The 27,382-nt window shown below is 45.2% G+C and overlaps 1 long non-coding RNA gene and 6 other non-coding genes across 8 annotated transcripts; 4 read left to right on the top strand and 3 right to left on the bottom strand.

The window, feature by feature from the left end:
* Positions 1-6,453: 6,453 nt before the first annotated feature.
* On the bottom strand, positions 6,454-6,525 carry Trnaw-cca. Its single transcript has one exon. It is a non-coding gene; the product is annotated as a tRNA-Trp (tRNA).
* A 2,363-nt stretch (positions 6,526-8,888) lies between these two features.
* Trnar-ucg lies at positions 8,889-8,961 on the top strand. Its single transcript has one exon. It is a non-coding gene; the product is annotated as a tRNA-Arg (tRNA).
* Positions 8,962-11,840: 2,879 nt separating this feature from the next.
* Trnas-aga lies at positions 11,841-11,922 on the top strand. The gene has a single exon. It is a non-coding gene; the product is annotated as a tRNA-Ser (tRNA).
* A 349-nt stretch (positions 11,923-12,271) lies between these two features.
* Trnar-acg lies at positions 12,272-12,344 on the top strand. The gene has a single exon. It is a non-coding gene; the product is annotated as a tRNA-Arg (tRNA).
* Positions 12,345-12,668: 324 nt separating this feature from the next.
* Trnam-cau lies at positions 12,669-12,740 on the bottom strand. Its single transcript has one exon. It is a non-coding gene; the product is annotated as a tRNA-Met (tRNA).
* An 826-nt stretch (positions 12,741-13,566) lies between these two features.
* On the bottom strand, positions 13,567-13,638 carry Trnaw-cca. The gene has a single exon. It is a non-coding gene; the product is annotated as a tRNA-Trp (tRNA).
* A 3,321-nt stretch (positions 13,639-16,959) lies between these two features.
* LOC121143575 lies at positions 16,960-25,646 on the top strand. Of its 2 annotated transcripts, none has more exons than XR_005880803.1 (4): positions 16,960-17,044; positions 17,502-17,633; positions 18,934-19,109; positions 24,666-25,646. It is a non-coding gene; the product is annotated as an uncharacterized LOC121143575 (long non-coding RNA). The 2 variants fall into 2 exon arrangements; XR_005880802.1 differs by having other exon boundaries at positions 18,922-19,109.
* Positions 25,647-27,382: the final 1,736 nt, after the last annotated feature.

The raw sequence follows: 27,382 nt of genomic DNA, 5'->3' as shown, positions 1-27,382 counted from the left end.
TGCCTGGGTGGTGAGGACCACTCCCATTTCTTGCATGAGGTCCCGTCCCCAGAGGTTAATAGGGAGGCCAGGCAAAACATATGGCTGGAAAAGCCCTGTGTGGCCTTCAGAGTCTTGCCACTTTAAGATTCTGAGGCTTTTTTGGGGCACAGCCTGTCCTATTCCCTGGAGGGTCACTGTCCCTTCCTCTTTCGGCCAGGCGGGGGGCCAGAATTTATCTGAGAGGACAGAGAAATCTGCCCCAGAATCTAAGACACCCCTAAAGGACTTGCCTTCTATCTTTAATGTAAGCTGGGGGCGGTTCTCCATAGTGGCTACCCAAAATGCTGCCGGGCCGGTACTTCCAAAACCTTGGTTGCCCCTTTTCTCTTTAATTTTTCTAGCCTCACAAGGAGCTGTAGGGAGAAGGAGTATCTGAGCAATCAGTTCTCCTGCAGGGATGGCAACAACCCCACTGCCCACTGATGTCATTATTTTAATCTCCCCCTCACTATCCTGGTCTATAACACCGGGGTGTACCTGGATGCCTCGAAGAATAGTACTGGACCGTCCCAAAAGTAGTCTGACCGTGCCTGGGGGCAATGGCCCATGCACCCCAGTAGGGAGGGCCTGGATCCCCATTTCCGGTGTTAGGATTGCCCGGGCAGAGGGAGCGAGGTCCAATCCTGCACTCCCGAGGTGGCTCTAAGGAGGTCTGAGATATGAAGGGGTTGCTCTGGGGAGAAAATGAGTCCTGCCACTGCCCAGAGCAGGGGTCATTGCCCCGTACACATTGGTTTTGGGGCCCTGGGGCGGGGCCCTCCTCCCGTTTCCCTGATTATTATTAGCAGGAAGGAAATTTCCCTCCCGGTCAGTTTTAGAGTAGCAGTTTTTGGCCCAATGATATCCCCTTCGGCAACGGGGGCATAAACCAGGTCTCTTGAGACCCGTAGTACTATTTTGAGGGCACTCTCTACGGAAGTGTCCCTCCCTACCGCAGCTAAAACATGTTTTTCTCCTTCCCAGAGTAGGTCTTTCTTTCCCCACTTGGGGCCGAATAGCAGCAGCTAGCACTTGGCCCTGGATGAAGTTCCCATCAATGTCCCTACAGATCCGGATATAGTCATTTAGACTTTTATTGCGATAGGGGCGAAGGGCTTCCTTACAATATTTATTTGCATTTTCAAATGCCATCTGCTTTATGACTGGCATCGCAGGCCCAATGCCCCCAAATATTCTTTCTGCTACCTGACTGAGACGGTCTACGAAGTCTTGAAAAGGTTCGGAAGGTCCTTGAAGGACTTTGGACAGATGATCCCCTCCTTCCTTGGAAGGCAATGCTTTCCAAGCCCCTTGGGCCGCTGCTGCCACTTGGGCATAGACTGCGATGTCATATTGCATTTGTTGCTGAATGGTGGCGTATTGACCACTCCCGGTAAGCATCTCCACATTTCTCTGGGGCTGTCCGGCCTGTGCATTCCTTTGGGCTGTCTGGCTGCATCTTTCCTGAAACTCACCTCTCCAAATCAAATAATCTCCCCCTGACAGAGCTGCTCTGCAAAGCTGCTGCCAATCGCCAGGTGTCAAATTAAGAGACGCAAAAGATTCCATTAAGGAAAGTGTAAAGGGAGCCTGTGCTCCATAATTTAAAGTTGCCTCTTTCAGTTGTTTTATATCTTTGAAACTTAAAGGGTCATGGCGCCGAATGACCTGTCGAGAATTGTTCGGGTCTGGAACTTCCATTACCGGGGCCACCACCGGGCAGCATTGGACCCCTCCTCTGGGTCTTCCCTCCAGGTCCAAGAAGGACTGGGTTATCTCATAGGAGGAGTCCCTTTTTTCAGAGTATGGGGAAGGGTTTCTCTCCCTGTCCTGTCTTTCCTTAATTAGAATCTTTTTTAGTTCTTTTTTAAGGGCCGCGATCTCAGCAAGTAACCGTTCCTTTTCAGACTGTGACGAGTCTGAGTATGAGCTACTTCCATTTTCTAGGTCTGATAGAGAAGGATATAACCGATTCTGACCGGAGTCCTTCTTTTTTGGGTCGCACCCGGAGATGTCTACCCATTTTTTTGTTGTTACTAAGAGACTCCTCCTCATCCTCACTACCAATGGAGCCTCTAGTTTCAATCACGGTCTCTTCATCATCACTCTCTGCCCCTGAACTCAAGGAGGCTTGAGTCTCAGTCTCTTGTAACTCTAAAAAAAGCCTCTTTTGTGTCCTGAACTACCTGGCGGTGACGAACCTTATCTGTCAAAAGTGCTCCCCTCACTAATCTCCATAAGGAGAATGTCGTAGGGGGCAAGGACTCAGATCCCTCTTTTCGTAAAAGTCTATGAAGATCACGGCGAACCTCCTCCCAATCTGGAATATTTAAGCTTCCCCCAGTAATGAACCATGGACTGGCTCGTTTGATCGATTTTAGAAAGCCTTCTAGGGTTTTAGACTTGACTGCAGTCCCATGTTCTTTAAGTAACTTTTTTAGTTGATACTGTAATGATTCTAGCTTCCCGGAACTATTCCCCATAGTTTCTTAACCCGTCCACTTACCTCGCTTTCACGATCTCAGTGGGACCTCCAATTGTCACGTCTGCTGCGTGGCCTGTGTCCGAGAACGTGCGGAGGGTGTCGGGTATTGACAACACAGAGACTCGTTCAACGATATAAAGAGAACTTTAAACAGGCTCCAAAAAGGTTCAAGAAAAACTTCCTAAGAAAAGCTCCCACCAGAGAAGCTTCTGCTCCCTCCTCTACCCTGGCTGGTTCTGCTCTGACCCCAGAGGTGGATGTGTGTGGGTTTTTGAAGGTGCGGTTAGTCTTTGGACAAGGTCGAGGTCAGGGCGGTTTCTGTGGGAAGGCCTTTCCCAGGAACTTATTGTATCATTTTTAGGAAACATGTTTTTACTAAACATTGCCTTACAGCTGCCTACTCCCAGGCAGAAGGGGAAGTGGCCAGGAACTTATTGTATCGTTTTTAGTAAACATGTTTTTACTAAACATTGTCTTACAGCTGCCTACTCCCAGGCAGAAGGGGAAGTGGGTCTCTGCTCAAGGTCTGGTGTTCCCACACTACGATACTATAAGCAACCCCTTAGTCAGGTTCCTGTAAGCATTTTTGAAACTGGAACACACAGAGACACCGAAAGACAGGCAGGCAGGCACAAATGCACACACACACACACACACACACACACACACACACACACACACACACAGACCATAAAGGTAGAAGGGGTCTGATTGGGAAGAAGGAAGAGAGGGAACAGAAGTGGGGGGAGGGGCAAGAAAAAGTGATAAGGGATGAATATGATCAAAAATACATTTTATACATGTAACAAGTCACAGTGAAACCCATTGTGTATAATTTAGGATATGCTTGTAAAAACATTTAATAAAAACCAAGAGAACCAACCCCTCCAGCTGCCGGCAACACTTGGGGCTGTACCTCTCCCCTATCACAGCGAGGGATTTCTGCTCACTACTTTGTGAGCTACAGGTCTGCATGCTGCCACTGAACTATACGTCCAATATCTTTCCCAAATTGTTTAGTATTTCGTGGTTTGCCTCTTCCGTCTTCTTCTGTCACGTCTGCTGCGTGGCCTGTGTCCGAGAACGTGCGGAGGGTGTCGGGGATTGACAACACAGAGACTCGTTCAACGATATAAAGAGAACTTTAAACAGGCTCCAAAAAGGTTCAAGAAAAACTTCCTAAGAAAAGCTCCCACCAGAGAAGCTTCTGCTCTCTCCTCTTCCCTGGCTGGTTCTGCTCTGACCCCAGAGGTGGATGTGTGTGGGTTTTTGAAGGTGCGGTTAGTCTTTGGACAAGGTCGAGGTCAGGGCGGTTTCCGTGGGAAGGCCTTTCCCAGGAACTTATTGTATCGATTTTGGTAAACATGTTTTTACTAAACATTGTCTTACAGCTGCCTACTCCCAGGCAGAAGGGGAAGTGGGTCTCTGCTCAAGGTCTGGTGTTCCCACATTCTTCCATAGTTCCTTCAAAAGTGTTAAGCACCTTCTGTAAACCACATGCTTTGCTAGGCATTCATACACACTAACCTTTCCAGTACTTGTCAGTGGAGAACACTCAGGAAGCAAAGGCCTGACTAGAGTAAGAAAGGCTGCCTTGGAAGAACTGATATGTTTTGGTTGAGCACTGAAATGTGAGTGTCTAAACCAAGTGTTGAAGGCAGAGAATACCTTTTCACAACACCTTGTCAGAAACAGCAGCCACAAAAGTCCCATGGAGAGAAAGAGCAAACGCAGTTCAGGACCTGAAAGGCCCCTGTGATGGGACTAACAGGCACAGGTGCCAGGATAAGATTTACATTAAAACCAACGTAATGAGAAGTTAAGTGCATGTCTGTAATCCCAACACTCTGGAAACTGAGGAAGGAAGATACGAGATTTAAGGCCAGCCTCAGCTACACAGTGAGACTGTCTCAAACAGCATAACACAGTCGGGTGGTGGCACACACTGTGGAGACACAGGCAGCCTCTCTGTGAGTTCAAGGCCAGCTTGGTTTACAGCGTGAGTCCCAAGGCAGACTCCAAAGCTAAACAGAGACACCCTGTCTTGAAACAACAACAACAACAACAAAAGCATAACATTAAAACACCACAGTGGCTCCACAAATGTGCACAGTATCGACTGGTCTGATAAAACAATCTTAGTCTAAAAGCAAGCTTAATAGAGATACTAATTTAATTGAACAAGAGAAAAACTGGGAAGGTAACTGAATAGATTCATATCTATATGGTTATGACTTGCACATCATAGACAGGCAGTTTTTCACATGCACGGTTTATTGTTCAAACAAAAGGGGGGGTCAGTTTACAGCAAATGAATCTAATAACCTGACAATCCAGCCCTAAGGGATACCACTGATAATTGGAGTCAGAGTTCACCCACCCTCTGCCTGACTCCATCCCAAGGAGGGAAGCCATTTTGTTTTAAGGTCAGAGCAAGTTCATTTCTGTTCACTGCAAAATTCAAGCTGATGGTACTTTAACCTTTTTTTGGAATTTGACATGATTCCTACCCTATGGAGTTTGACTCACACTTTGAATACACCCCTGATAAGATATTCTGCCAAGTAATTTTAAACTGTTCAGCTAAGTTTACATGAAATCAAAATTCTTCTGGAAATTCCCCTAACCCCTGTAAAACTCCTAGTCTTGTAGGGTTTTGTTGTTGTTGTTGTTGTTGTTTTTTTGACTATAGAAACCCTACCTCTTTCTGTGTTCGATGATGTATTTCTTTCAAACCCTGCTTTAAGGAGATAGCTTTGACTGACAGAAAATAAAGCTTGCTTAATTTGATCAACGAATTTAGGTAGCAGTCTTTATTTTCCTTTGGTGGGATTAACATGGGTAGAAGTAAAACGAAGCTGATCCCAATCCAATAACCCAAGGCACAGCAGGCCACCACGTCTACATCGACTCTCCAGGAGGGGCAGTGGGAGGGTGCTGGTTCCGGTGTTGTTCTTTCGTGAGAGCAACGAAAGCGGCCAAGGTTTGCAGAGACCCTGGTTGAGGCGCCGCGGTCACCCGGAAGGTCTGGTGTCGCTAGTATCCTTGAGTCTTGAGCTGAGGCACGCTGGGGACTACCTCCTGCCGAGCTGCCTGGAACTTGGATTTTTTTTTTTTATAACCCTTTAGAGTTGTCTTAGCTAGGGTTTCTATTGCTGCGATGAAATAACCTTGCCCAAAAAGCAAGTTGAGGAGGAAAAGGTTTATTGGGTTTACACTTCCACACTATAGCCTACCACTGAGGGAAGTCAGGACAGCAACTCAAAGAGGGCAGGAACATGGAGGTCTCGGAGGGTGCTGCTTACTGGCTCCTCCTCATGGCTTCCTCGGCCTGCTTTTTTATAGACCCCAGGACCACCTGCCCAGGGATGGCACCACCCACAATGGGCTCAGCCTTCCCTTAGCAGTCAAAAGAAAATAGCATTTTCTTATCTTAGTTGAGGGTCCCTCCTTTCAGATAACTCTAGCTGACGTCAAGTTGACATATTAGCCAGCATAGACGTTTATGCCGTCCTTGGAGACTCTTTGATCCCCACTCCTGATCGCTGCTGCAGCCTGCTCCTAGGCCTTACTGGATACCCAGGTGATGGCTTCTGCGGGCAGCTGTTTTATGTCAGGACACTGAGCAAGAGTGTTCTATCTTGTAAACCACTCACTACATCTAGTTGAATTTTCTTCTCTACAAAGACAGTAGCAAAAGCTGGAAGTCCGAGTCCCACTTTGGGATCCCAGTAAGAACCAGGAGAATTCTCGCTGAGAGCAAATACCATGCTTTTGTTTGCCCAACCCTCAACCACTTTGGGATCCCAGTAAGAACCAGGAGAATTCTCGCTGAGAGCAAATACTATGCTTTTGTTTGCACAACCCTCAAGCTACAAGAAGCAAATTAAATACCAGAGTGGAGTTTATTCGAAAGAATCTTTAGTCCTACCTACCCACAAAACACTTGACCCCGACGTGATTTGAACACGCAACCTTCTGATCTGGAGTCAGACGCGCTACCGTTGCGCCACGAGGTCACCGCTGCATCCACTTTTTTTTTCAGACTAATTTAAGGATCTTGAATGACCTCCTCACCTGTGCTAAAATATTTGTGATTTTGAAGTTTGAGTCATTGAGTCCTCACAATGTACAGCTTCATTAAGGCCTTGCGTGACAGAGTAAGAAATTTCCGATTTAACCTTAACTCCAAACGCGCTTGCTTCTTACGATATGGTCTTCTCATTTGCTGAATTTTTCTACTTTTCAGAAAAATAGTGGTTGTATGAAGCTTAGATTCACAGCAAACAGAACCAAGAAACATCTCTTCCTCCCCTAGACCAGACTTTTAGATTTGTAGTGCGCCAAAGCTTTGCAATGGGCCACGCGAACTGGCCCCTGGAGGGCCTCAAAGTAGTGGCTCCAAAACGTCGACTCCAGATCAGAGTCCACCGACTTCCTGGCACTGACAGCGCCTACACGTTCAGTTCACAGCAATAATTCCAAAGCAGCCTTACTGAGATAGTCCTCAATTCCGTGGGACTTAGAAATCAGGATCAAGAGAGCACGGATGTAATATTGTTGCTGTTCCTAGGATGGAGGAAAGGGGGTTCTGACTTTTATGCAAAAGAGCACAGGATTGTATTCCGAAGCAAAGTGACCGGCTATTGAGCTTGATTGCCCAAGAGCCTTTTACTAGGGTTTTTTTGTTTTGTTTTGTTTTGTTTTGTGTTTTTCGAGACAGGGTTTCTCTGTATTGTTTTGGAGGCTGTCCTGGTACTAGGGGTTTTAAGATAGGGTCTTGCCTGGATTTGGATAGCCATCTTCATGCTTCAGCCTACCAAATGCTGGGGTTACATGCTGGAACCCTCCTGCAGCTGGAAATTAAGAAAAGGAAAATTTCCTGCTGCTAAATCTGAAAAAGAATCAAAAGTATGTATTTTAATCAAACCTCCAGGTGAGCCGCGGGGGAAAGTTTGAGGGTCTCTCATTGTTTTGATTGTATGGATGTGTTTTTGAGTTCTTTGTTTCTTTCTCTGTTTTTCATTTGTTTTAGGGAAGGGTCTTAGCTGGTCCACCCTCGCCTCACGCTTGCCAAGTACCTGAAGAGACCTGAAAACTGAGGATCCTTTCCCTGAAGCGCCAGTGTTGGAACTCCAGGCCTGTGACATCATGACAAGGCTAATACTTTGCTCCTGTAAAGCAAGAAAAAAATCTGAACAATCCCTTTGTTCCTTATTCTCAAATAAGCCTCTACATGCCAACTGTTCTTAGTTGTTTTTAGTTGACTACAGGCAGCTCTAACAACTGATACAGTTTGACCCATTCACTTTGTAATGCTCCTCAGTCCAGTGATATCTTCAAAGCCAACCCCTGAAGTTAGATTTGAGACTTGGTCTTCTCTCTGCACAAGCTGGAATAAGTCTTAGGAAGACTAACCAGCAAGATAGATAGATAGATAGATAGATAGATAGATAGATAGATAGATAGATAGATAGATAAATCTTGTTAAGAAGACAAATTTGCAGTTTGAGGCTGGGCTACCTAATGAATTCTACGGTATCCCAATCTGCAGTGTGGGGAGGAAGGGAAGGAGAAAGAAAGAGGTAAGGGTGAAGAGAAAGAGGGACACAGCGTCTGGCGGATAAAGACAAATTATTAGTCACCTAGGGCTGCCATAATGAATACCGCAGGATGCAGTACTTAAACAAGAGGAATTTCTGTTTGTTTGTTTGGTTGGTTGGTTTGCGCACACGAATCCGAGACATTGAGAGGACACAGCGGATCACCCGCAGGCCGCCTCAGCCGAGCTCAGGGTCGATGGCTGCTGTGACCTGCACGATGGGAACAGAAGCAGCGAACTACACAAATCCCTTTACCTGGTCCAGACTCAGGTTAGAGTTGAGTCTTCTCGGGCCTGACGGACAGTTGATGTTGCTCCTCCATCAACCGTCCAGATTATAAAATTTCTGGTCTCCACTCCTGAATATCTTTTGTACTATCTGAATTTATGTCTTAGGTCTGTTTGAATGGGGTCTGTGGAAAGAACGAGGTGAATTCTTGTCCTGGAAACATCGCTAGGTAACGGTGGCCCCGGGTCTGTACAGCAGTGGTTCCCCTCCTTCAACTCCCAGCTGAAGCCCTAGCCCCCACCAAAGCCTGTTATCCCTGCTTCAGGTCGATTAAAACAAAAGAACAAGCAAACAAATAAAAAAAAACCCACAAAACTATTTTCTATGACTAAATCAACAAATTCTTGTCTTCAAAAGTTTCTGGTTGAAACTCCGTGTTATTAAATTTAAACTTATCTCATCAATGAATTTGTAATAACAATACCATAATCGCAAGTCACGAAGAGAACATTGTTTTCCAATAACAAAAAAGCAGCAGACCCTCTATGCGGGACCACGTGGCCTAATGGATAAGGCGTCTGACTTCGGATCAGAAGATTGAGGGTTCGAATCCCTTCGTGGTTGCTTGGCATTATCGTTTTTCCATCTTACCCTCGATAATACTAGCTTACAACTACCTCCTGACACAGTACTGGTTAACAGTTAGTACTGGTTAAGCAGAGAGAAAACCAAGAAAATATAACCTGAATCTAAGCACCCTAATCAAGGACATCTAGGTTTCCATTTTATTAAAGAAAGTAAGAAATAAAAGCTGCCATAAGGGAAAACGAGTCCAATACCGAATGTGAGATATTCGGAAATACAATTGAGTTTCACTTTTAGAAAAGTCTTTTGGTTTGTTTATGTTAATTTATTTTTGCTTTTGTTTTTCGAGACAGGGTTTCTCAGTGTAGTCTGTGTAGTCCTGGTTGTCCTGGAACTCACTCTGTAGATCAAATTTAAGATACCAGAACAAAACACCAAAACTTCGACAAAGTATGACACTGAAGTCAAACACAATGAACCAACTTGGACCAGATCCCATGTAAAAAAATAGCTTTCATGCCTGTAATCCCAACAATCAGGAGGCAGGAGCATCACACCACGTTTAAAGATTGCACGATATCTATGCAAGCGGTTTCAGGCAAGCAAGGACTGCTGAGTGGAACATGATCTCAGAGAGGAAGAGAAGCAAAATCTGAGTGCGGGGTAGGGTGGGGGGAGACTGATATTTTAGAGAGATTGAAGTAAGAACCAAATATTATAGATACTTTTAAGGATGCTTCATTGCCATCAGTTGGACAAGACATAGCGGTTGTGTCAATATGTTTGTATGATTCGTGTTTATATATTTGATCATGTGTTCCCTAATTATTTTAATGTTATTCAGCAAAAAAAATAGTAGATGAAACTAATAAACAGTTACATATTGACTCTAGGTGATGATGAATATGCAGATAAATCCATCTTTTCATCTACTTTATATGTTGAAAAATATCATAATAAAAATTTGGCTAAGTGTGATAGCTCACACCTGTAACCCCAGCCCTTAGCCTGAGGCAGGAAGATTCCAAATTGGAGGCCATCCTGGGAAACATAGCAAGATCCTGTCTCGGGGTTTTTTGTTTTGTTCTGTTTTCTGTTTGAGTTTAAAAAAAAAAAAAGAGGTTTTGCTACTCACAAAAAGAGCCCAAAGGATGAACACATGGCTGTAAACACACAGAGCAAGGATCATGGTAAGGAAATATTTGCTGCATGAAGAAGGACAAATTTCTAGTCTCACAAGTGGTCTGGAGAGGAGCATAAAATCTTAGGTGGGGCTACAGAAGCCTCCAGGACTTCTTTCCAGTCATCTCTAGGTGGAAATGCAAACAGATGTGTTTTCCCTCCAAGCTCCAATAACCCTGAGGACATAGCCCACACTCCACACATCTCCAGTGTGCTTTCTCATTGCTGCCCCTCCGAAAGCAGTGTTCAAAGCTTTTTTCCACTGTTCCCATCCACGTTCCACGAGGTTTAAGTCTAGGACACAATTTCATTGCCTCCAGTTTGACTCAGCCTTATACATCATTCAGATGTGAGTTTAAGTATGATTCACTCTTTGAATATTTATCAGAACCCCACACATGATTCAGAGTTTAACACCACCAACAACAAAATGTAAATGTGTAATTGAAAACTGTATACGTGCACTTTGGGGTCTAGAGTGACCCTAGGGAACACTCAAGACCTTTATAGTTATCTAGCGTATGTTTCTCACTACTAGAGCACACTGCGCTATTCATGTCATTTTATGTTTTAATTTCATTTACTTAATTAGTGGGGGCAGGGCGTGTGCTGCGGTGCTCACGTGGAGATCAGAGGACAACTTTTAGGAGCCGGTTCTCTCCTTCCACCACAAGCATCCTAGGGATCACACTCGGGTCCTCAGGCTTGGTGGCAAGTCGTTACCTGCTGAGCCATTTCCCTGCTCTGCAATTTTCATTTTAATAATTTACTTCTGTAATGGTTTACACCAAAAATTATTGAAAGTTGTGGTCCTCTTTGTTTGCATTTTTAGATTCCTTTGAGACAGGTCATTACTATATAGCTTAAGCTAACCTTCTAATGATGTAGCCAATGTTAGTCCCCAATTCACTTATCTTACTTTAGCCTCCCCAGCGGCTAGGATTATAGGCATGCACTGCCACACCAGGGAGGGAGAGGGTGTTGTTTTGGGGAGTCTGAGTACACAAGCGAGAAGGGATAACTAGAACATATAACTATTCTGGAGCCTAGGAGAGAGGGCGGTGCGTAGGGTAGTGATTTTCAATCAACATGAAAACTTGCCCAGTGGATTTTCATCTATGGATGAAACCCAGAAGCCCTTGTTTTCTCACTAATGCATGCACAGACACACAGGCCATGGTAGTGAAGTTTCAGAAATGTGAAGTCTGTGGGGTTCTGTCATTGGGGATGGTCATTGTACTTCTAAACTATTATCTGCAGAATATCAGATACCGTCCCACTTCATTCTATGGGGGAATATCCCTCACAATGGAGAGGATTTGGCCATCAGCAATATTTCCTAATTTCACTCAGTGTGCCTGAAAGTATTTCGATGGAATTTTAAAACACTAATTTTAATGGCAGCTAGTGGTTATCAAACTTTTATTCTATTCCAAATACTGGACTAACTGGTTGTAGATGTGAATCTCTGAAAAAATACCTGTGTCAGACTCAAAATATGTGACATTTAAAGGTTCTGGGATGTGTGAGAAAAAAATTCCTTACAAGTCAAAAGTTGTGACCAAACACCACATTTTTCAACTTCCCATCTAAATGCATAGAATTAAACTTAGTTGAGTGTTCTTCAACTGCATTGATAGACTTCTAATTCAACTAAATCTTCAGTAAGGCTAGACTGGTAAGCAATATGTCATATACGTTAAAATGCAGCATACAGAATAAGTGGACAAGTACTTGTAGTCGTGGCCGAGTGGTTAAGGCGATGGACTAGAAATCCATTGGGGTCTCCCCGCGCAGGTTCGAATCCTGCCGACTACGACCGTGGTCTTTTGCGATCTCCATCACTGTTTAGAGTTTAAGAGCAAGTAATTAATCCCTTGTCACAGATTTTCCTTTGAGTTTGCCTGCAACGGGTGTGTAAGTATGTTGTTATTTTAAATCAGAGTTTCTTTATTAAATATATAAACTTCCTGTTCGGTGTTTCACAAGTAACTTTAAAATATTTTTCAAGAAATTCAACAAAAGTAGATACATCAGCAAAATTTCATTTCGTTTCAGTTTCGTGCCTTCGAGATGAAATAAAAAAAAAATACTTCACAAGGTAATCTTCAGAGCTCCACGATAATCCTTTTACCTCTTTTTTCTATAAGTACAAGACCCCATAGGTGGGCCAGTGGCGCAATGGATAACGCGTCTGACTACGGATCAGAAGATTCCAGGTTCGACTCCTGGCTGGCTCGAGCCTTATTGTTTGGTTTTGGAATAAACAACTTTCTCTTCTTTATTTGCATATCTATATATTGTTTTTTATATTTTACATTTTCACTTTTCAAAATAAATATAGTCTAGGATTTAACTTTGCCACTGTTCTTTTATACATGTTTTTCCTTAAGATAATATCATTAAATTATCTCTACCTGCAGCAGAAGATTGTGACTCAAACTCTAGTTTTTAAAAACTTTGACCAAACGTCCTCTACAGCAATTAGCATTCTCTGTTACACCCAGAGATGAAAAAGAATCAAAATACATTCCTTCACATCTATCTTAGATCGAAAACGCTCATAGCAGAGGATGGTTTCGATCCATCGACCTCTGGGTTATGGGCCCAGCACGCTTCCGCTGCGCCACTCTGCTGCTGCTTATGTTCTTTTCTTACTACTATTTGGCATTTCTCAGTTCAGTTGGACTTTGTTTTAGATCTTTTTGTTTTGTTTAGTTTAGATCTTTTGTAAATTGTTATATGACGTGTAACCTTAAATGTCCATGAATCAAGACCACTACAACAACTATTGCACATAGATAAAGTGGGTCTTTAGAGATGGTCCAATGGTTAAGAGTACTAGTTGTACAATTCCCAGTACCCACATCGTAACTCATAAACATCTGAACCTCCAGTTCCAAGAGACTCAACACCTTCTTTTGATTTCCGAGGGCACGTGCATGCAAAGCTTCTTACACAGAAAATAATAAATCTAAAAAAAAAAACAAGAAGAAAGAAAGAAAAAAGGGAGGGAGGCATGGCGAGGGGAAGGGAAGGGAAAGGGAGGGGAGGCAAAAATAGTAGGCAGCATCCGGGAATGATCCACAGAGCGAGTTCCAGGATAGCCAGGGCTACACAGAGAAATCCTGTCTCAAAAAAAAAAAAAAAAAACGCAAACCAACCGAAAAACAGAAACAAACAAACAAAAAAAATCTTTGTGTGTGTGTGTCGTACCTCATTCCTGATTTTAAGTCATCAACACAAAATAATTAAAAGTCTTCTGAAGAAATAAATGTGCAGGTGTTCTGTTGGAAGCTCTGAAGCCTTGGAAGATTAAGTAGTGGCACATTTGTTTTTTAAATATAGAGATTTATTTGAGTAGTGGTGCAAGAGACACGGTATCTGTCGCTTACAAGTTTTAATGGTTCATTCCCAGAATTAGGTGGCTGTTCTTTCATCTAAAGGTATTTACAAAACAGTTGACCCCGACGTGATTTGAACACGCAACCTTCTGATCTGGAGTCAGACGCGCTACCGTTGCGCCACGAGGTCCCTACGCAAGGGCTTCTTAATTACTGTCTAACCAAATCTATGTAATTAGTTTTTGGTACTCTTTAAACGCCTGGTGACGAGTGGGCTCGACAATTTCTTCCTCTCTTCTCCCTCAAGGGACACTAACCAGGGCAGGCTCTGAGCTTTAAAAGGGAGACTGGAGTTTCGTCGGCGGCTCAGGGAAAAAACTTCACGTAATGTCTGAGATTCTTATCCATATAGCATCCATCGTTCCTGCAAGGTAACAACAGCCTCTCCCAGCACCTCTGCTCCTTGTCTGATGTGGTACCGACCTGTATCAGAGCCTGGCCGCCTTCCAGATCCCATCTCTGTACTGGAACCGGGTAAAACAAACGCGTCTGCCTGAATCGGGCAGGGAGGGATTCCCGCACGGGTCAAGGCTGGTCAAAGGGCCTGCCTAGGAAAGCTGCAGAAGCCGAAAATTTCCTACTTCTCTACCTCTCCCCACTCCCCACCCTCGGCTAGAAATAAATAGCGGCTCTCCACAGAAATATCAATAAAAGAAACGAATGTTATTAGATACTGTGAAGTTCTGAATAAGATATGTGCCCCATAGGCTTGGATGTTAGACTATCAGGATCATAGTTGGTGGCATTCGTTAGGGAGGTGGGTGCATCTTTGCTGGAAGATGTCACTGAAGGTGGACTTGGAGATCTCATAGCCTTGCCCCTCTTCCATTTTGCTCATTCTGTTCTGTGTTTGCCTTTTAAAATGTGAACACTCAGCATCTTATTCGGGGTGTCCGCTGCCACGGTGTCCTCACAATTAAGGATTCTAATCTCTTGGAACTCGCAGCCAAAATAAACATGTTCTTCTGTAAATTGCTTTGGTCATGGAGTTTTATCACAGCAATAGAAAAATAAACAACCCAGGTACTATATGTAAAGTGTGTTTCTCTGAATGTTCATGTGTTATCATCTAATCACGTCAAGTCTTCACAAGTCTGTGAGGTCTGTCGAAACATGAAATTGGCCATAGGCAGATGAAAGTTGGGACAACTGAACACACTTATTTACAATCTGAACAATCAGTCGAGAAAGACCACTATGTTATCTGTACTGGACAAATGGACACAGAAACATCCCATAACTAGGTGGCGGGGGACGGGAGCGGAAACTTTACGAGCACAAACTTTCCCACTTCCCAGCATCACAGGCACTGTGCTTGCTGTCCAGTGACATCTATGTGCACTCCGTCCTCCTAAAAGCAATTTCAGGTTTGCCCAGGCATGCCTTGCCTTGCTTCCTGACCAGTCTGATTCCCTTTCTTTTCCCACCCTCTCTAAAGCCAGAGGTCCTGCCCTTCCACTATGGGGTGCTCTCCCCTCTCTCACGTTGGATAAAGCTAGCTTTCTTTGACCACTGATATATTTGTAGAGGTCTTTAGTAAATAGTCTTCAGCACACAAGAGAGCAAATTGCCGCTGGTAGAACAGAACATTAAATGCTAAACTAAAAAGACCATAGGAAACCTGTCTGAGGCAAGATTTCATACAAAAGATCACTTGCAAGAAGCAGATGGCCTGGGCTAAATCTAAAAGACATTGTCAGAGGAACAAAACTGAATTGGCTGCCAGGATGGGAGACTCACAAGTGAGTCACTGGCACAGATCAGTGCCAGTGAAAAGCTGCTACTATCTCCAAAAGTGGATGTCTTAAGGATACTAAGAGGCACTGAGATCCAAGGGCTGGAGGGCTATCCTGGCTTCTGCCTTATTCTCACCTGCTAATTATCCCAGGCCTACTTGGAAGCCAGAGGGCCAAAGGGTATGAGAAAGAAATCCTTTATGCTTTAGAGTAGAACAAGAGAAGGCCGGGCATCAACCTGACAACATGAAAGCAACTTGATTCACATAATAATCCCCATTATGATCCAGATGTTAAATCTATAACGGGTATCTCTGAGACACATATTAGAGTCTGCCCTTTGGGACAGTTCTTTCTAGTATGTCACTATAATTAGAAGATATTAGTGAAACAGATTTACTCAGGAACCATTGTGACAGGGTTTTCTTGTTTTGTTTCTTGAGATAAGTCTCACACTGTAATCCAGGCTGACCTTGAACTCCAACTTGCAGCAATCCTCCTACCTCTGCTTCCCAAGTGCTAATATTATGTATGTGAACCACCACATCCAGCAAAGGTTACCCTTGTTTGAGAAAAAAGCATTATGTGTGTATGTGAAATTTTTACATTGTTTCTAGAAAGGTCTCAGATGTCCAAAGCTGTTTGGTGTCAGACAGAAGGTCTACAAACACTGTGGATGGGCTGCACATAGCCTCTTGTTTTTTTAATCATTCATAGATGTTTTTATGTTTCAAATGGTTGATCATGAATTACAAGAATACTTCTCCAAGACAAATTACATGACATTTTATTGCCCATGTATAAGGGGTTGTTTGCATGAGTGTGAGTATATGTGGGCGAGTGTGTGTGTGTGTGTGTGTGTGTGTGTGTGTGTGTGTGTGTGTGCATGTAGAGGTATGAGGAGGGTCTCAGGCATCATTCGCTCCTCAGGCACCATTCACCTTATTGTGAGGTAGGGTCTCTCATTGCTTGGAGATCACTAAGTAAGCTGAGGCAGATGGCTAGTGAGCTCCAGAGAGCCCCCTTTCTCCATCTCCCTAGCACTGGAATTATAAACAAGTGTCACAAAGCCTGACTTTTGATATGGACTCTAAAGATCAATTTCAGATCTTCATTCTTGCATGACAAGAATGGTACTTTACCAACTGAACTAATCTGCCCAGCCCACATCCCAAGTTTTGTTGCTACAGCCACATCCAGGTTCATCTACAGCCACACCATATGGAAGTAGAAAATATTTAGTCTCTAACTCCTTACAAAAAGAAGGCTCCAGATTCCAGGCTAGAGAAAGGTGTCTTAAAGACACACCTACCTGCTGTGTCCTGGTAGCAGAAGCATCTCCACAACCTGATATCAGGAGCAGCGGGACAAGGGTTCTGACTTCTCCCGGCATGAACTGCTGCCTGGAGGAGGTGTGGCAGATGAGCAGTGTGAATGAAGGGCATTTGAAAATCAGCAGGGCAAGAAGAGGACACCGAGCCTGCTGCTTTTCTGAAACCAGTTCCCTGGGAAAGCTGTTCTGACTCTCATTTTCAAGGATGAGAAAGTGGAAGACCAAACAACTGTGCACAAATAAGCCTTGTTAAACTTATCTCCATAGGTACTCCTTCCACAGCCTCTATGATTTATGTAAAAGTGCGTAGGGAGAGCTCTAGGTACCTGTGGCGCTGACCACGCCCCTTTTGGGCGTGGCTACGGGTGCGGACCTAGCGTGTGGAATAAAGGGCTGAGGAGAGGGCCACTCGCTCTCTTGGGTTTCCGGTGTGGGTCTCCAAGAGCTGCACAGCGCTGGGTTCTCATGTAAGTGATTTCACTGCTGCAGCCACTGCCGGCTCCAGTCCCTGCTCCCCGCTTTCCCCAGTCCCTGCATCGCCCTCCCTCACGCCCCCAGAGTCCCTCCTGAGTTACGGGTTTCCCAACTCAGTCCCATTCTCCGGCTCAGCTTGGCTCAGCCCCTTGTTCTCCAGTGGCTCCTGGATCCCAGTGCCGCCCGCCTCAGCAACACCGCTTCAGCAACCCATAAGGTCCACTGTCTCACCTATCCGGCTGCAGCCCCAGTAACTGAGATTTCTTGCTCAGCCACCTCCCACTTTGGTGGAGCACAAGCTCCAGCGCAACTCTTGCCTCTGGACGAGTTCCGGCCACCCGCCTAAGCCGCCCCGGCTCCCCTTTCTCCCCACAGGTCTCCGCAAAATCACAGGGCTCTTTTTCCTCCTTTTTTAACAAAATCCTGCTCTCTCTAAATTTGTGTATTCAGATTTCATTTGGAACTGAATGATCATCCGAGGCTGAATTGTGCTTGGCGATATGTCTGCGCCACCTGCTGGCCAGACATAGTTACTGCAAGTTGAAATCCACACCACACCTCCAGACTAGAAAATCGCTGAAGGTAAGCATTGCATTCCTTGCATTTTAAGCTAGTAATAACAAATAAGATTAACTATACCAACGGCGGATAATCTTACGATGCAGAACGTTAGAGATCTTTTTGCTTCTTATGTGGATGGGATTTTAGAGGATTATGACTTGCTCAGAATATACCTATCTTTTTTTTTTTTTTTTTTTTTTTTTTGGTTTTTCGAGACAGGGTTTCTCTGTGGCTTTGGAGGCTGTCCTGGAACTAGCTCTTGTAGACCAGGCTGGCCTCGAACTCACAGAGATCCACCTGCCTCTGCCTCCCAAGTGCTGGGATTAAAGGCGTGCGCCACCAACACCCGGCTTTTTTGTTTTGTTTTGTTTTTTGTTTTTGTTTTACGAGACAGGGTTTCTCTGTATTGTTTTGGAGGCTGTTGGTCCAGCCTGGCCTCGAACTCACAGAGATCCGCCTGCCTCTGCCTCCCGAGTGCAGGGATTAAAGGCATGCGCCACCACCGCCCGGCCTTATACCTATCTTTAATACTAACAATTAGCTTCATAATCCATATACTGTCGTTAAAGAAAGGGTTTGATAATACAGCAAAGAACAACGAATTTGTGCAGATTATTCAGATCCTACGAGAAAATACTGATAAATTAGAGAGTATTGAGGATATTGAATGTGGCCATAATGATCTAATAAACAAATTAGAACATAAAAATGGCCAGCTAGAAGACAGATTTTTTTTCCATGTCTGCTGGTTTAATGACCAAAATAGGAACAATGCAAGATAGCATTAACAGACTAGCAGAAACAACTCGTTCCATGTCTGATGACTTGATTAATAAAAATCAAAGACTGGAACTTCAGATTGGAAAACTGACAGACAGAATTTGTTCCATTTCCAAGGATAATGACCATCTAGCAGATAGAACACTTCTGAAAGACAACTTACATCTAAGGATGAAAATATTAAAATGTATAGAATCATGTATAAATGAAAAATACAGAAAACTGACCAATTTTGTGAAATCTTTAGAAACTTGTATGAAGATAATGTTTAACATATGCTCAAGTCCCCCTCATTACCCCTCCCTATTTCCTGCACCTAGCTTATGCTGATAAGCATTTGCAGAATGCAACTGATGGAAAATTACAGCTTCGTCTTTACCTTATTTGGTGTATATTTGAGTTGAGACTTGACTGGCATGCTTGTACTGCCCCCTGAGTTGCTCTACCTATAAAAGCTATTCATCCCCAAGAATAAACGCTCTTGATCAGCAAAAGTTGTCCTGAGCCTGTTTCTTTAAACCTCTTGAAGTTTGCTTTTTAGATCGGATCTGCTCGTGAAGACCCACCAAATTAGTAGCGACCCTCATCACTTCATCCCCGCGCGTCGGGGGTCCCCTCCGGGTGTCACAACTGGTGCCCAACCTGGGACACGAGTTACAGACCACCAATCGGACGGCAGAGGCGTGAAGAGTCCAGAGCCCACTCATAAGACGTCAGGTAATCCCCATCCGGGTGGCTCGGAGTAGGGTCAGTCTAATAACCTAGGTTAACACCACCGTCCCATTCGTCCCGCAAAAATGGGGACTAATATCAGCAAGGAAGCCAAATTTATTAAAGAATTCAGGAAGAATTAAGAGATAGAAACATTGAGGTTAAGAAAAAAGATTTACTTAAGTTTCTGCTTTTTGTCCATGAAGTCTGTACCTGGTTTGTCATTACTTGCCCAAAAATAGTTTGCAGTACTTGGGAACAGGTCGGGGCCGAATTAACTAATTATTTTGAAACCAAAGGCTCTGAAAGCGATGAAAAGATTATGCAGCAGTATTGGGATCTCTTAAAAGGTATCATTGTTAACTCGGAGAAAAGCCCCCAAAATGAACAAATTCTTAAAGATGCCCAACAACATCTAGAGGTCGCTTCCCGAGAGTGTTCTCGTGCCAGCTCCAGGGCCAGTTCTGTCGCTGATCTTTCTAAAGATTGTTCCTCTTCCTCTGCTAACTCTGACTTTGTTAAACTTCCTCCTTCTCCTTCTGATCAACCTACCTCATTTGCCACTAAAGTTCGCTCTCTAGCCACCAGTATCTACCCCTCCCTACGGGCTGTCGCCTCTGCTCCTCCTGAGGAACCTCTCGATCCTGGGGACGCCCAGGAACTAGAGGAAAAGGTTGCCGCCTACCATCGGCTCGAGGTCTCTCTGTCTCTCTGGCCATGAGACCTCCTCCCTACGATCCTTCCTGGCTCCCTGATCTTCCTCGACCTTTTGCTCCCAAATACTCCTCCACTGTTGATTCTCTTGCTTCCTCTCGCATTCAAGCTCTCAGCGACAAGTTTTCACAGCTCCTCTCTTCGGCATCACCTAAACTCCAGTTCCCTCTTTTTGGCCCTGAAGGGGAAGGAACCGAACCGCCTCCCCCTACTAGACCTCCTCCAGCGGCACAGGGGCGACCACACACTATACAGGCGGCTCGAGCCAAAGAAGCGGCTCGCAAAAATCCCGACCCCGATACAGAGAAACCCTGTCTCATTAAAAAAAAAAAAAAAATCCCGACCCCGATGCTATTGAGCCAGATCCCGCCCTGATGAGGGAGGCGCAGCCGGAGGACCAGACCTCCCTGACCGCCCTGTTCACGAACAGCTCTTAGAGTATAGGGCTATTAACAAAAAAGACCTACATGAGCTTTTTAAGGCAGTTAACACCTATAGTCTTATGGCCCCCTACACCTTGTCATGCCTTGAATCTATGGGGGGCGGCGGAGTTGTCATGCCTTTTGAATGGAGGGGTGTAGCGAAAACCGCACTGAAAGGAGAGGTATATTTATTATGGGAAGTTGATTTTTTAAGCCACTGCAAAGAGCTAGCTGGAGGGGACAATGACTTATTCGCTCGCATCTCTGGTTCCACTCCTTATGATAAACTTGCTGAGCAATGGAAGTTCCCCCGCAACCTCCTTGCCAATTCAGCCCTAGCTGCTATGGGAACGTGAAAGTCTCTACCCCGGGCAGGCACCTCCACGGCTCCTTTAACCCAAATTGTTCAAGGCCTGGATGAATCCTATAACAGTTTCATTTCCCGCCTCCTTGAAGCTGTAGAAAGAATTTTGGGTGTCCCCTCCACTGATACTGATAATACTTTAGTGAAGCAATTGGCTTTTGAAAATGCAAATGATACGTGCAAAAACATTCTTAGGGGAAATTTGAAAGGAAAAACTTTACATGACATGATCAGCCTATGTAGAGAGGCCGATCCCTTTGTTCACAAAATAACCAAGGCCCTTGTTGCTTTTCAAGGGCAGAACAAAGGAAAAACTTGCTTTCAGTGTGGCACCCCTGGCCACTTTGCCTCCCGCTGTCCCCAGCGGCAGGCCCCAGCACTGCAGACAGGCAATTCGGCTCCACGCCCTTCCCCTTGTCCTCGGAGCCGCCATGGCCGCCAATGGGTCTCGGCTTGCCGCTCCACACACGACATTGAAGGCAACCCCTTGCCCCCTGCTCAGGGAAACGGGTTGCCAGACCAGCTCCTGGTCCCACAACATACCAACTTTCAACCGGCCTCGGGGAACAGCCGCCCCGCCGCCAGTTTGGCCCTTACCAGCATTCACAACAAACCCCACCCCAGCCAGCACAGTTTGCAGCCCTTTCTCAAGCCCAGCAGCACGCACCAGCAAGCAAACCTTTGGTGCTTCGCAGTATGCTGCCTCCACAGCAACCTCCCTTGTCAGGGCCACCACCGGCAGCGCAGGATTGGACCTCTGTGCCTCCTCCCCAAGAATATTAAAACCCGAAGATGGGGTACAAGTTATACCCACTGGAGTCTATGGACCCCCACACCCTCCAATACTTTTTTTATGATTATTGGCAGAGCCTCTGCAACCATCAAAGGCCTTATTGTCAACCTTCTTTAGTGGATAATGATTACACAGGAGAAATCAAGCTCCTTGCGGTGGCCCCCTATCACCCCGTACAAATTGTTCCTGGCCAACGCATTGCCCAGCCTCTCCCTCTACCCATGGATGTCCAGTTCCCCGCCTTGTCACAAGATCGGGGTATCACCTCCCCTGGCTCCTCTGATATTTTTTGAGTCCGCACCATGTGCCGCGTCCAAACCCCGCTGTCTATTAATATTGAAGGAAAAATGTTATCTGGTCTATTAGATTTTGGAGCTGACACCACCTGCTTCTCTCCTACCCACTGGCCTCCTGACTGGCCAACGGTTTCCTCTTTTGATAATGTTTCTGGGATAGCAGGCTCTGTCAAAAAGGTTCTCATTGCCGGGAGGTGGTGGCGCACACCTTTAATCCCAGCACTCAGGAGGCAGAGGCAGGCGGATCTCTGTGAGTTCGAGCCAACAGCCTCCAAAACAATACAGAGAAACCCTGTCTCGTAAAACCAAAAAAAAAAAAAAAAAGGTTCTTATTAGTGCTAACAGATTAGTGTGGCAAGATGAAGATGGAGACACAGGTCTTGTTTGCCCTTACATTATTCCTGACTTGCCTATTAATTTGTGGGGCCGAGATATTATGGAACAAATGGGAGTTTACATTATAAAATGTAAAAACCCAGCAGTAATGAAACAAATGCTTACACAAGGATACACCCCAACTAAAGGTCTTGGAAAGAATTTACAGGGCATATCACGACCCATTAACCCTCCCATAAAGTTAGATAGAGCGGGCCTTGGCTATAGCCCCCCTGCTCAAAATTTTCAGTAGCAGTCACTGCTTCCCCTGTACCCCCAGCAGATAAAAATCACCTGGATAAATGATGATCCTGTCTGGGTAGGGCAGTGGCCTCTAGTCAAAGAAAAATTAGAAGCAGCCCAGCAGCTTGTGCAGGAGCAATTCAATGCTGGCCATATAGAACTCTCCACATCTCCTTGGAATACCCCTATTTTCGTTATCAAAAAGAAATCAGGCAAGTGGAGACTTTTACATGATCTAAGAGAAATTAACAAAACCATGATACCCATGGGAGCCACCCAACCTGGACTCCCCTGCCCCTCTGCTGTTCCCAAAGGAAGCTTTAAAATTGTTTTAGACCTGAAAGACTGCTTTTTTTCTATCCCTCTACACCCCGAAGACTGCAAGCATTTTGTGTTCTCGGTGCCCTTAACAAATTGTATTGGCCCCAACCCTAGATACCAATGGAAGGTTCTACCTCAAGGCATGGCCAATAACCCTACCCTTTGTCAAAAGTATGTTGCCTCCATTATAGATCCATTTAGAATACTTTACCCTTCGATTTATCTCATTCATTATATGGATGACATATTATTGGCCTGTACCGATGAACTACTTGTCCAACAGGCTGCAAGAGACCTTATTAACACTTTACAACATAGAGGATTTAATATTTCAGAAGGTAAAATACAGGTCCACCCTCCACAGCTTTTTCTTGGTTTTGAATTACTTCCTAATCAGGTTAAAACCCAAAAGGTCCAAATTCGCACACATCATCTTAAAACACTCAATGACTTTCAGCGCCTCTTGGGTGACATCACCTGGCTTAGGCCCTATTTACAGGTGTCTACCGGTGATTTAAAACCTCTATTTGATATCCTTAAAGGAGACACCAACCCCAACAGCCCACGGCAGCTCACCGCCAAGGCAGCCAAAGCCCTGGCAATAGTTAACACTGCGATTCAAAATCAGTTTATCACTTACTACGACGTCACCCAACCCCTCCACCTTATTGTTTGTCCTACTGCCATTGCACCCACTGCAGTCTTATGGCAGCTGGCCCCTCTTTTTTGGATACATCTTCCCTCATCCCCTAACAAGGTTCTAGCCACATATCCCCATTTAGTACTTCAGCTCCTTATACTGTGAAGCCTCTGTTAAGCTTTTTGGTTGCCAACCCACTAAGGTTATTGTTCCTTACACCAAGCCAGAACTACAATGGCTAATGGAAAACCATCAAGAATGGATCGTTTTCGCCTCAGGGTTTTCAGGCACCATGGATAACCACTATCCCTCAAACAAATTGCTTCAGTTTTTGCGCTTGCACCCTGTTGTTTTTCCAAAGATTACCAAACTTCAGCCCATTCCTAATGCCTCCTTAGTTTTTACCGATGGCAGCTCTAACAGCATGGCTGCCTTTAAGGTGGACGGCGTTATTCATCAAGTGCCCACACAACACACTTCAACACAGCTTGTCGAACTTGCTGCAATTGTTAAAGTTTTTGAGTTAGTTCCCCAAACTTTTAATTTGTATACAGATAGCTGCTACATTGCAGCGTCCCTTCCTCTTTTAGAAACAGTCCCTTATATTAAGCCTTCCACCCCTGCATCTGCCCTTTTTTCTAAGATACAGGAACTCCTTTTACTTCGCACCAACCCATTTTTCGTTGCTCACATTAGAGCACACACTGGTCTCCCTGGCCCTCTGGCTGAAGGAAATGATTCAGTCGATAATGCTACACTACTTCTAGCTGTTCTTGATCAGTCTAACTCTTTACAGTTAGCACAACAAGCTCATAGATTACATCACCTTAATGCACAAACACTTAGGCTACAATATTCCATAACTCATGAACAGGCTCGAGAGATAGTTAAATCGTGAAAAGCTTGCCTCTCCCTTTTGCCTGAGCCTCATACAGGAGTCAACCCCCGTGGTCTTGTCCCTGGTGAGCTTTGGCAAATGGATGCTACTCATTATTCTGCCTTTGGCAATCTTAAATATAATCAGACCTTGAAAAATATGCTCTTTAAGCTTGCTTCCGAAAGTGAAACCCTGTACGCTCGCAAAGGCAAGCATCACCTGCTTTTAAATCATGCACTTTTTGTGCTCAATTTTCTCTCTCTGGACAATAATGGCCGATCAGCGGCTGATCGGCTCTGGCACCCTTCCGCCCGTGAAAACTTTCAACAGGTACTCTGGAAGGATGTGCACACAGGCCAATGGCTCGGTCCTCACCCAGTCCTTATCTGGGGAAAAGGACATGCATGCGTTCATAACACCAGCAATGGAGAAACGTGCTGGCTTCCAGACAGGCTGGTCAAGCTTTATAACCCACCCAGGGAAAGCGCCCCTGAGGAATCTCTTGTTTCTCTTTCAGATGCTATTGACAACAAAACTCCCAGTGAAAATGACACCGCATCGCCTGCTACTTCTTCCATTTCTCCTTTTGATTTTTAGTTTCCTTCCTTGCATCCCTGCCAATCCCTACCGAGTATACAACTACACTTGGATAATTACCAATGAGGCCGGGGACATAGCCAATGCTACCTCACAACTTGCGGGTTCTATCCCATGGCCTAATCTTTTTGTCGACCTGTGTGCACTCGCCATGGGCGCGGCTGGAAAAACTTGGGGCACACCTAATAACTTCATGCCCCAACCCAAACCCGTGAACACAAATAACCGCTATAGTACCGTTCCTGGGTGTTATAACGCCGCTGCACGTACCTATCTAACCATGGCACCCATATACGTTTGCCCCGGCCCACATAGAGATCGATCCCTAACAGGAAAGTGTGGGCAATCAGAAAGTTTTTATTGCGCACAATGGGGCTGCGAAACCACAGGTGACACCTATTGGAATCCCTCCTCTTCCTGGGACCTCATAACTGTAAAGCGATTTAATCCCCCTGCCATACAGCTTAATTCTGGCCCAACACCATTTAATCCCCTTTGTTCACACAGTTGGTGCAACCTCCTCCATATCCAGTTTACAGCTGCAGGAAAAAGGTTCCTCTGGGAAGGTTCCCACGGTGCTCACTGGGGTCTACGCCTATATGTTTCTGGCACAGACCCAGGCCTCACTTTTTCCATTAAACTTTTGAAAGAAATCCCTTCCTTTCACCCTATTGCTGTTGGCCCCAATCCTTTTTTTACACCCCTCTGGTGGTGGCTCATTCCTACCCAAGGCCGCCACCCCTCGCCCTGGTCCTAATCTCCATTCTCCAGCTCCCGCTGTCGCCACCTTTGTTTAGCAACCCACCATGCCTGCCTGTCCAGTCTCCACCGCGGACCTCATCCTTCCGCCTTGGCCCAGGCACTCTCCAACACCGCTTATGAGCACTGCTGGATTTGCTATTCGCCCATCCCTCCATTCTATGAAGGTATTGCAGCCTTCGGCTCACCCATCTACACCAACGACACCAATCTGCTTCGCTGGGGCACGCAGCCACAACCACGCGGCATGACCTTAGGACAGGTCGTGGGATCTGGACTCTGCTAACCACAAAAGTTAAATTTACACAGGGCAGCCCAACCGCCTAGCCAGGGGGGAAGTAACCCTTATAGAACAATTGCCTTTTTTAACAAAAGATTAATGTGTTCCTTTGGATGCTTTTACCATAATGTTTTTATAGTTGATGTTCTATTTATGCCTGCAGAGTAAAGTTTATAAGAACCTGTTTGGCAAACATTTTACATGACTTGTGCTTTTAGTACAAACAAGATGTCCCTTGAAGATAATGTTTAACATATGCTCAAATCCCCTCATTACCCCTCCCTATTTCCTGCACCTGGCTTATGATGATAAGCATTTGCAGAATGCAACTGACAGAAAATTACAGCTTCGTCTTTACCTTATTTGGTGTATATTTGAGTTGAGACTTGATTGACATGCTTGTACCGCCCCCTGAGTTGCTCTACCTATAAAAGCTATTCACCCCCAAGAATAAATGCTCTTGATCAGCAAAAGTTGTCCTGAGCCTGTTTCTTTAAACCTCTTGAAGTTTGCTTTTTAGATCGGATCTGCTCGTGAAGACCCGCCAAATTATAGCGACCCTCATCACTTCATCCCCGTGGTCAGGGGTCCCCTCCGGGGGTTGCAGAGTTCTGCCCCAAGGGATGACCAACAGTCCCACCCTAGCTCAAAGCTTTGTGGCTCAAGTTAGAGCCCCTACCCGCCAAATCTGGCCCCAGACTTACACCCTCCATTCCATGGCTGCCCCTACAGAAGCGGAAGCCCTAGACTGGTTTTCCCGTCTCCAACAAGCCTTAACTCAGGTGGGAATCACTGAAAAGGTGCAGACTCAGCCGCCCTACTCATATCTCGGGTTCGAACTCCAAGGCGGGCAGGTTTATACACCAAAAGTTGAGTTTCACCTTTCTTCCATTTGGACTCTTCATGACTTTCAGCAGCTCCTTGGCAATCTGCAATTTTTGCAGCCCTACTTTCCATTTTCCCCAATGTTTTAGCCCCTATATATGACCTGTTAAATGGTGACTCACACCCTCTTTCACCCCACATTCTAACAGAACCCACCAGACAGGCCCTGTCTGCAATGCAGCAGGCTGTTTCTTTTCAAACTTCCTTTCAGCATGACCCTCGGCTTCCTCTCCACTTCATTGTCTGCAAAACCACCCCCACCGCCTTAGGAGTCTTCTGGCAGAGGCAACTGAGACAGCGGCCTCATACTGGCCATCCACTTCTTTGGGTCCCCCTTCACTCCAAGCCCTCCAAGGTTCTTGCTACCTACTATTTCCTAAAAGTGAGCTTGATTGTAGAGGGCGGAAAGCTGGCTGGGCAATACTTTGTTAAGGACCCCAATATTCTCATTGTCCCATATACAGCCGATCAAGTCACTTGGCTGTTCCAAACAGATGATGATTGGTCTATTGCATGCTATCACTATCCTGATGATCCTCTTATTCAGTTTTCTCGACTACACGCCTTTACTTTCCCTAAGGTGACGCTTAAAGAAGGAATCACCGTCCTTACTGACGGCTCTTCCAATGGCACTGCTGCATGTGGTATTGATAATAAGGTTATCTCCCTAGCCACCTTCTACACCTCCGTTCAATTAGTGGAATTGTACGCAG

This window comes from Mesocricetus auratus, unplaced genomic scaffold, assembly GCF_017639785.1.
Source record: "Mesocricetus auratus isolate SY011 unplaced genomic scaffold, BCM_Maur_2.0 Super-Scaffold_100013, whole genome shotgun sequence".
NCBI classification, from domain to species: Eukaryota; Metazoa; Chordata; class Mammalia; order Rodentia; family Cricetidae; genus Mesocricetus; species Mesocricetus auratus.
Note: the sequence above shows the minus strand (reverse complement) of the source record. Positions and strands in the feature narration are given on the sequence as shown.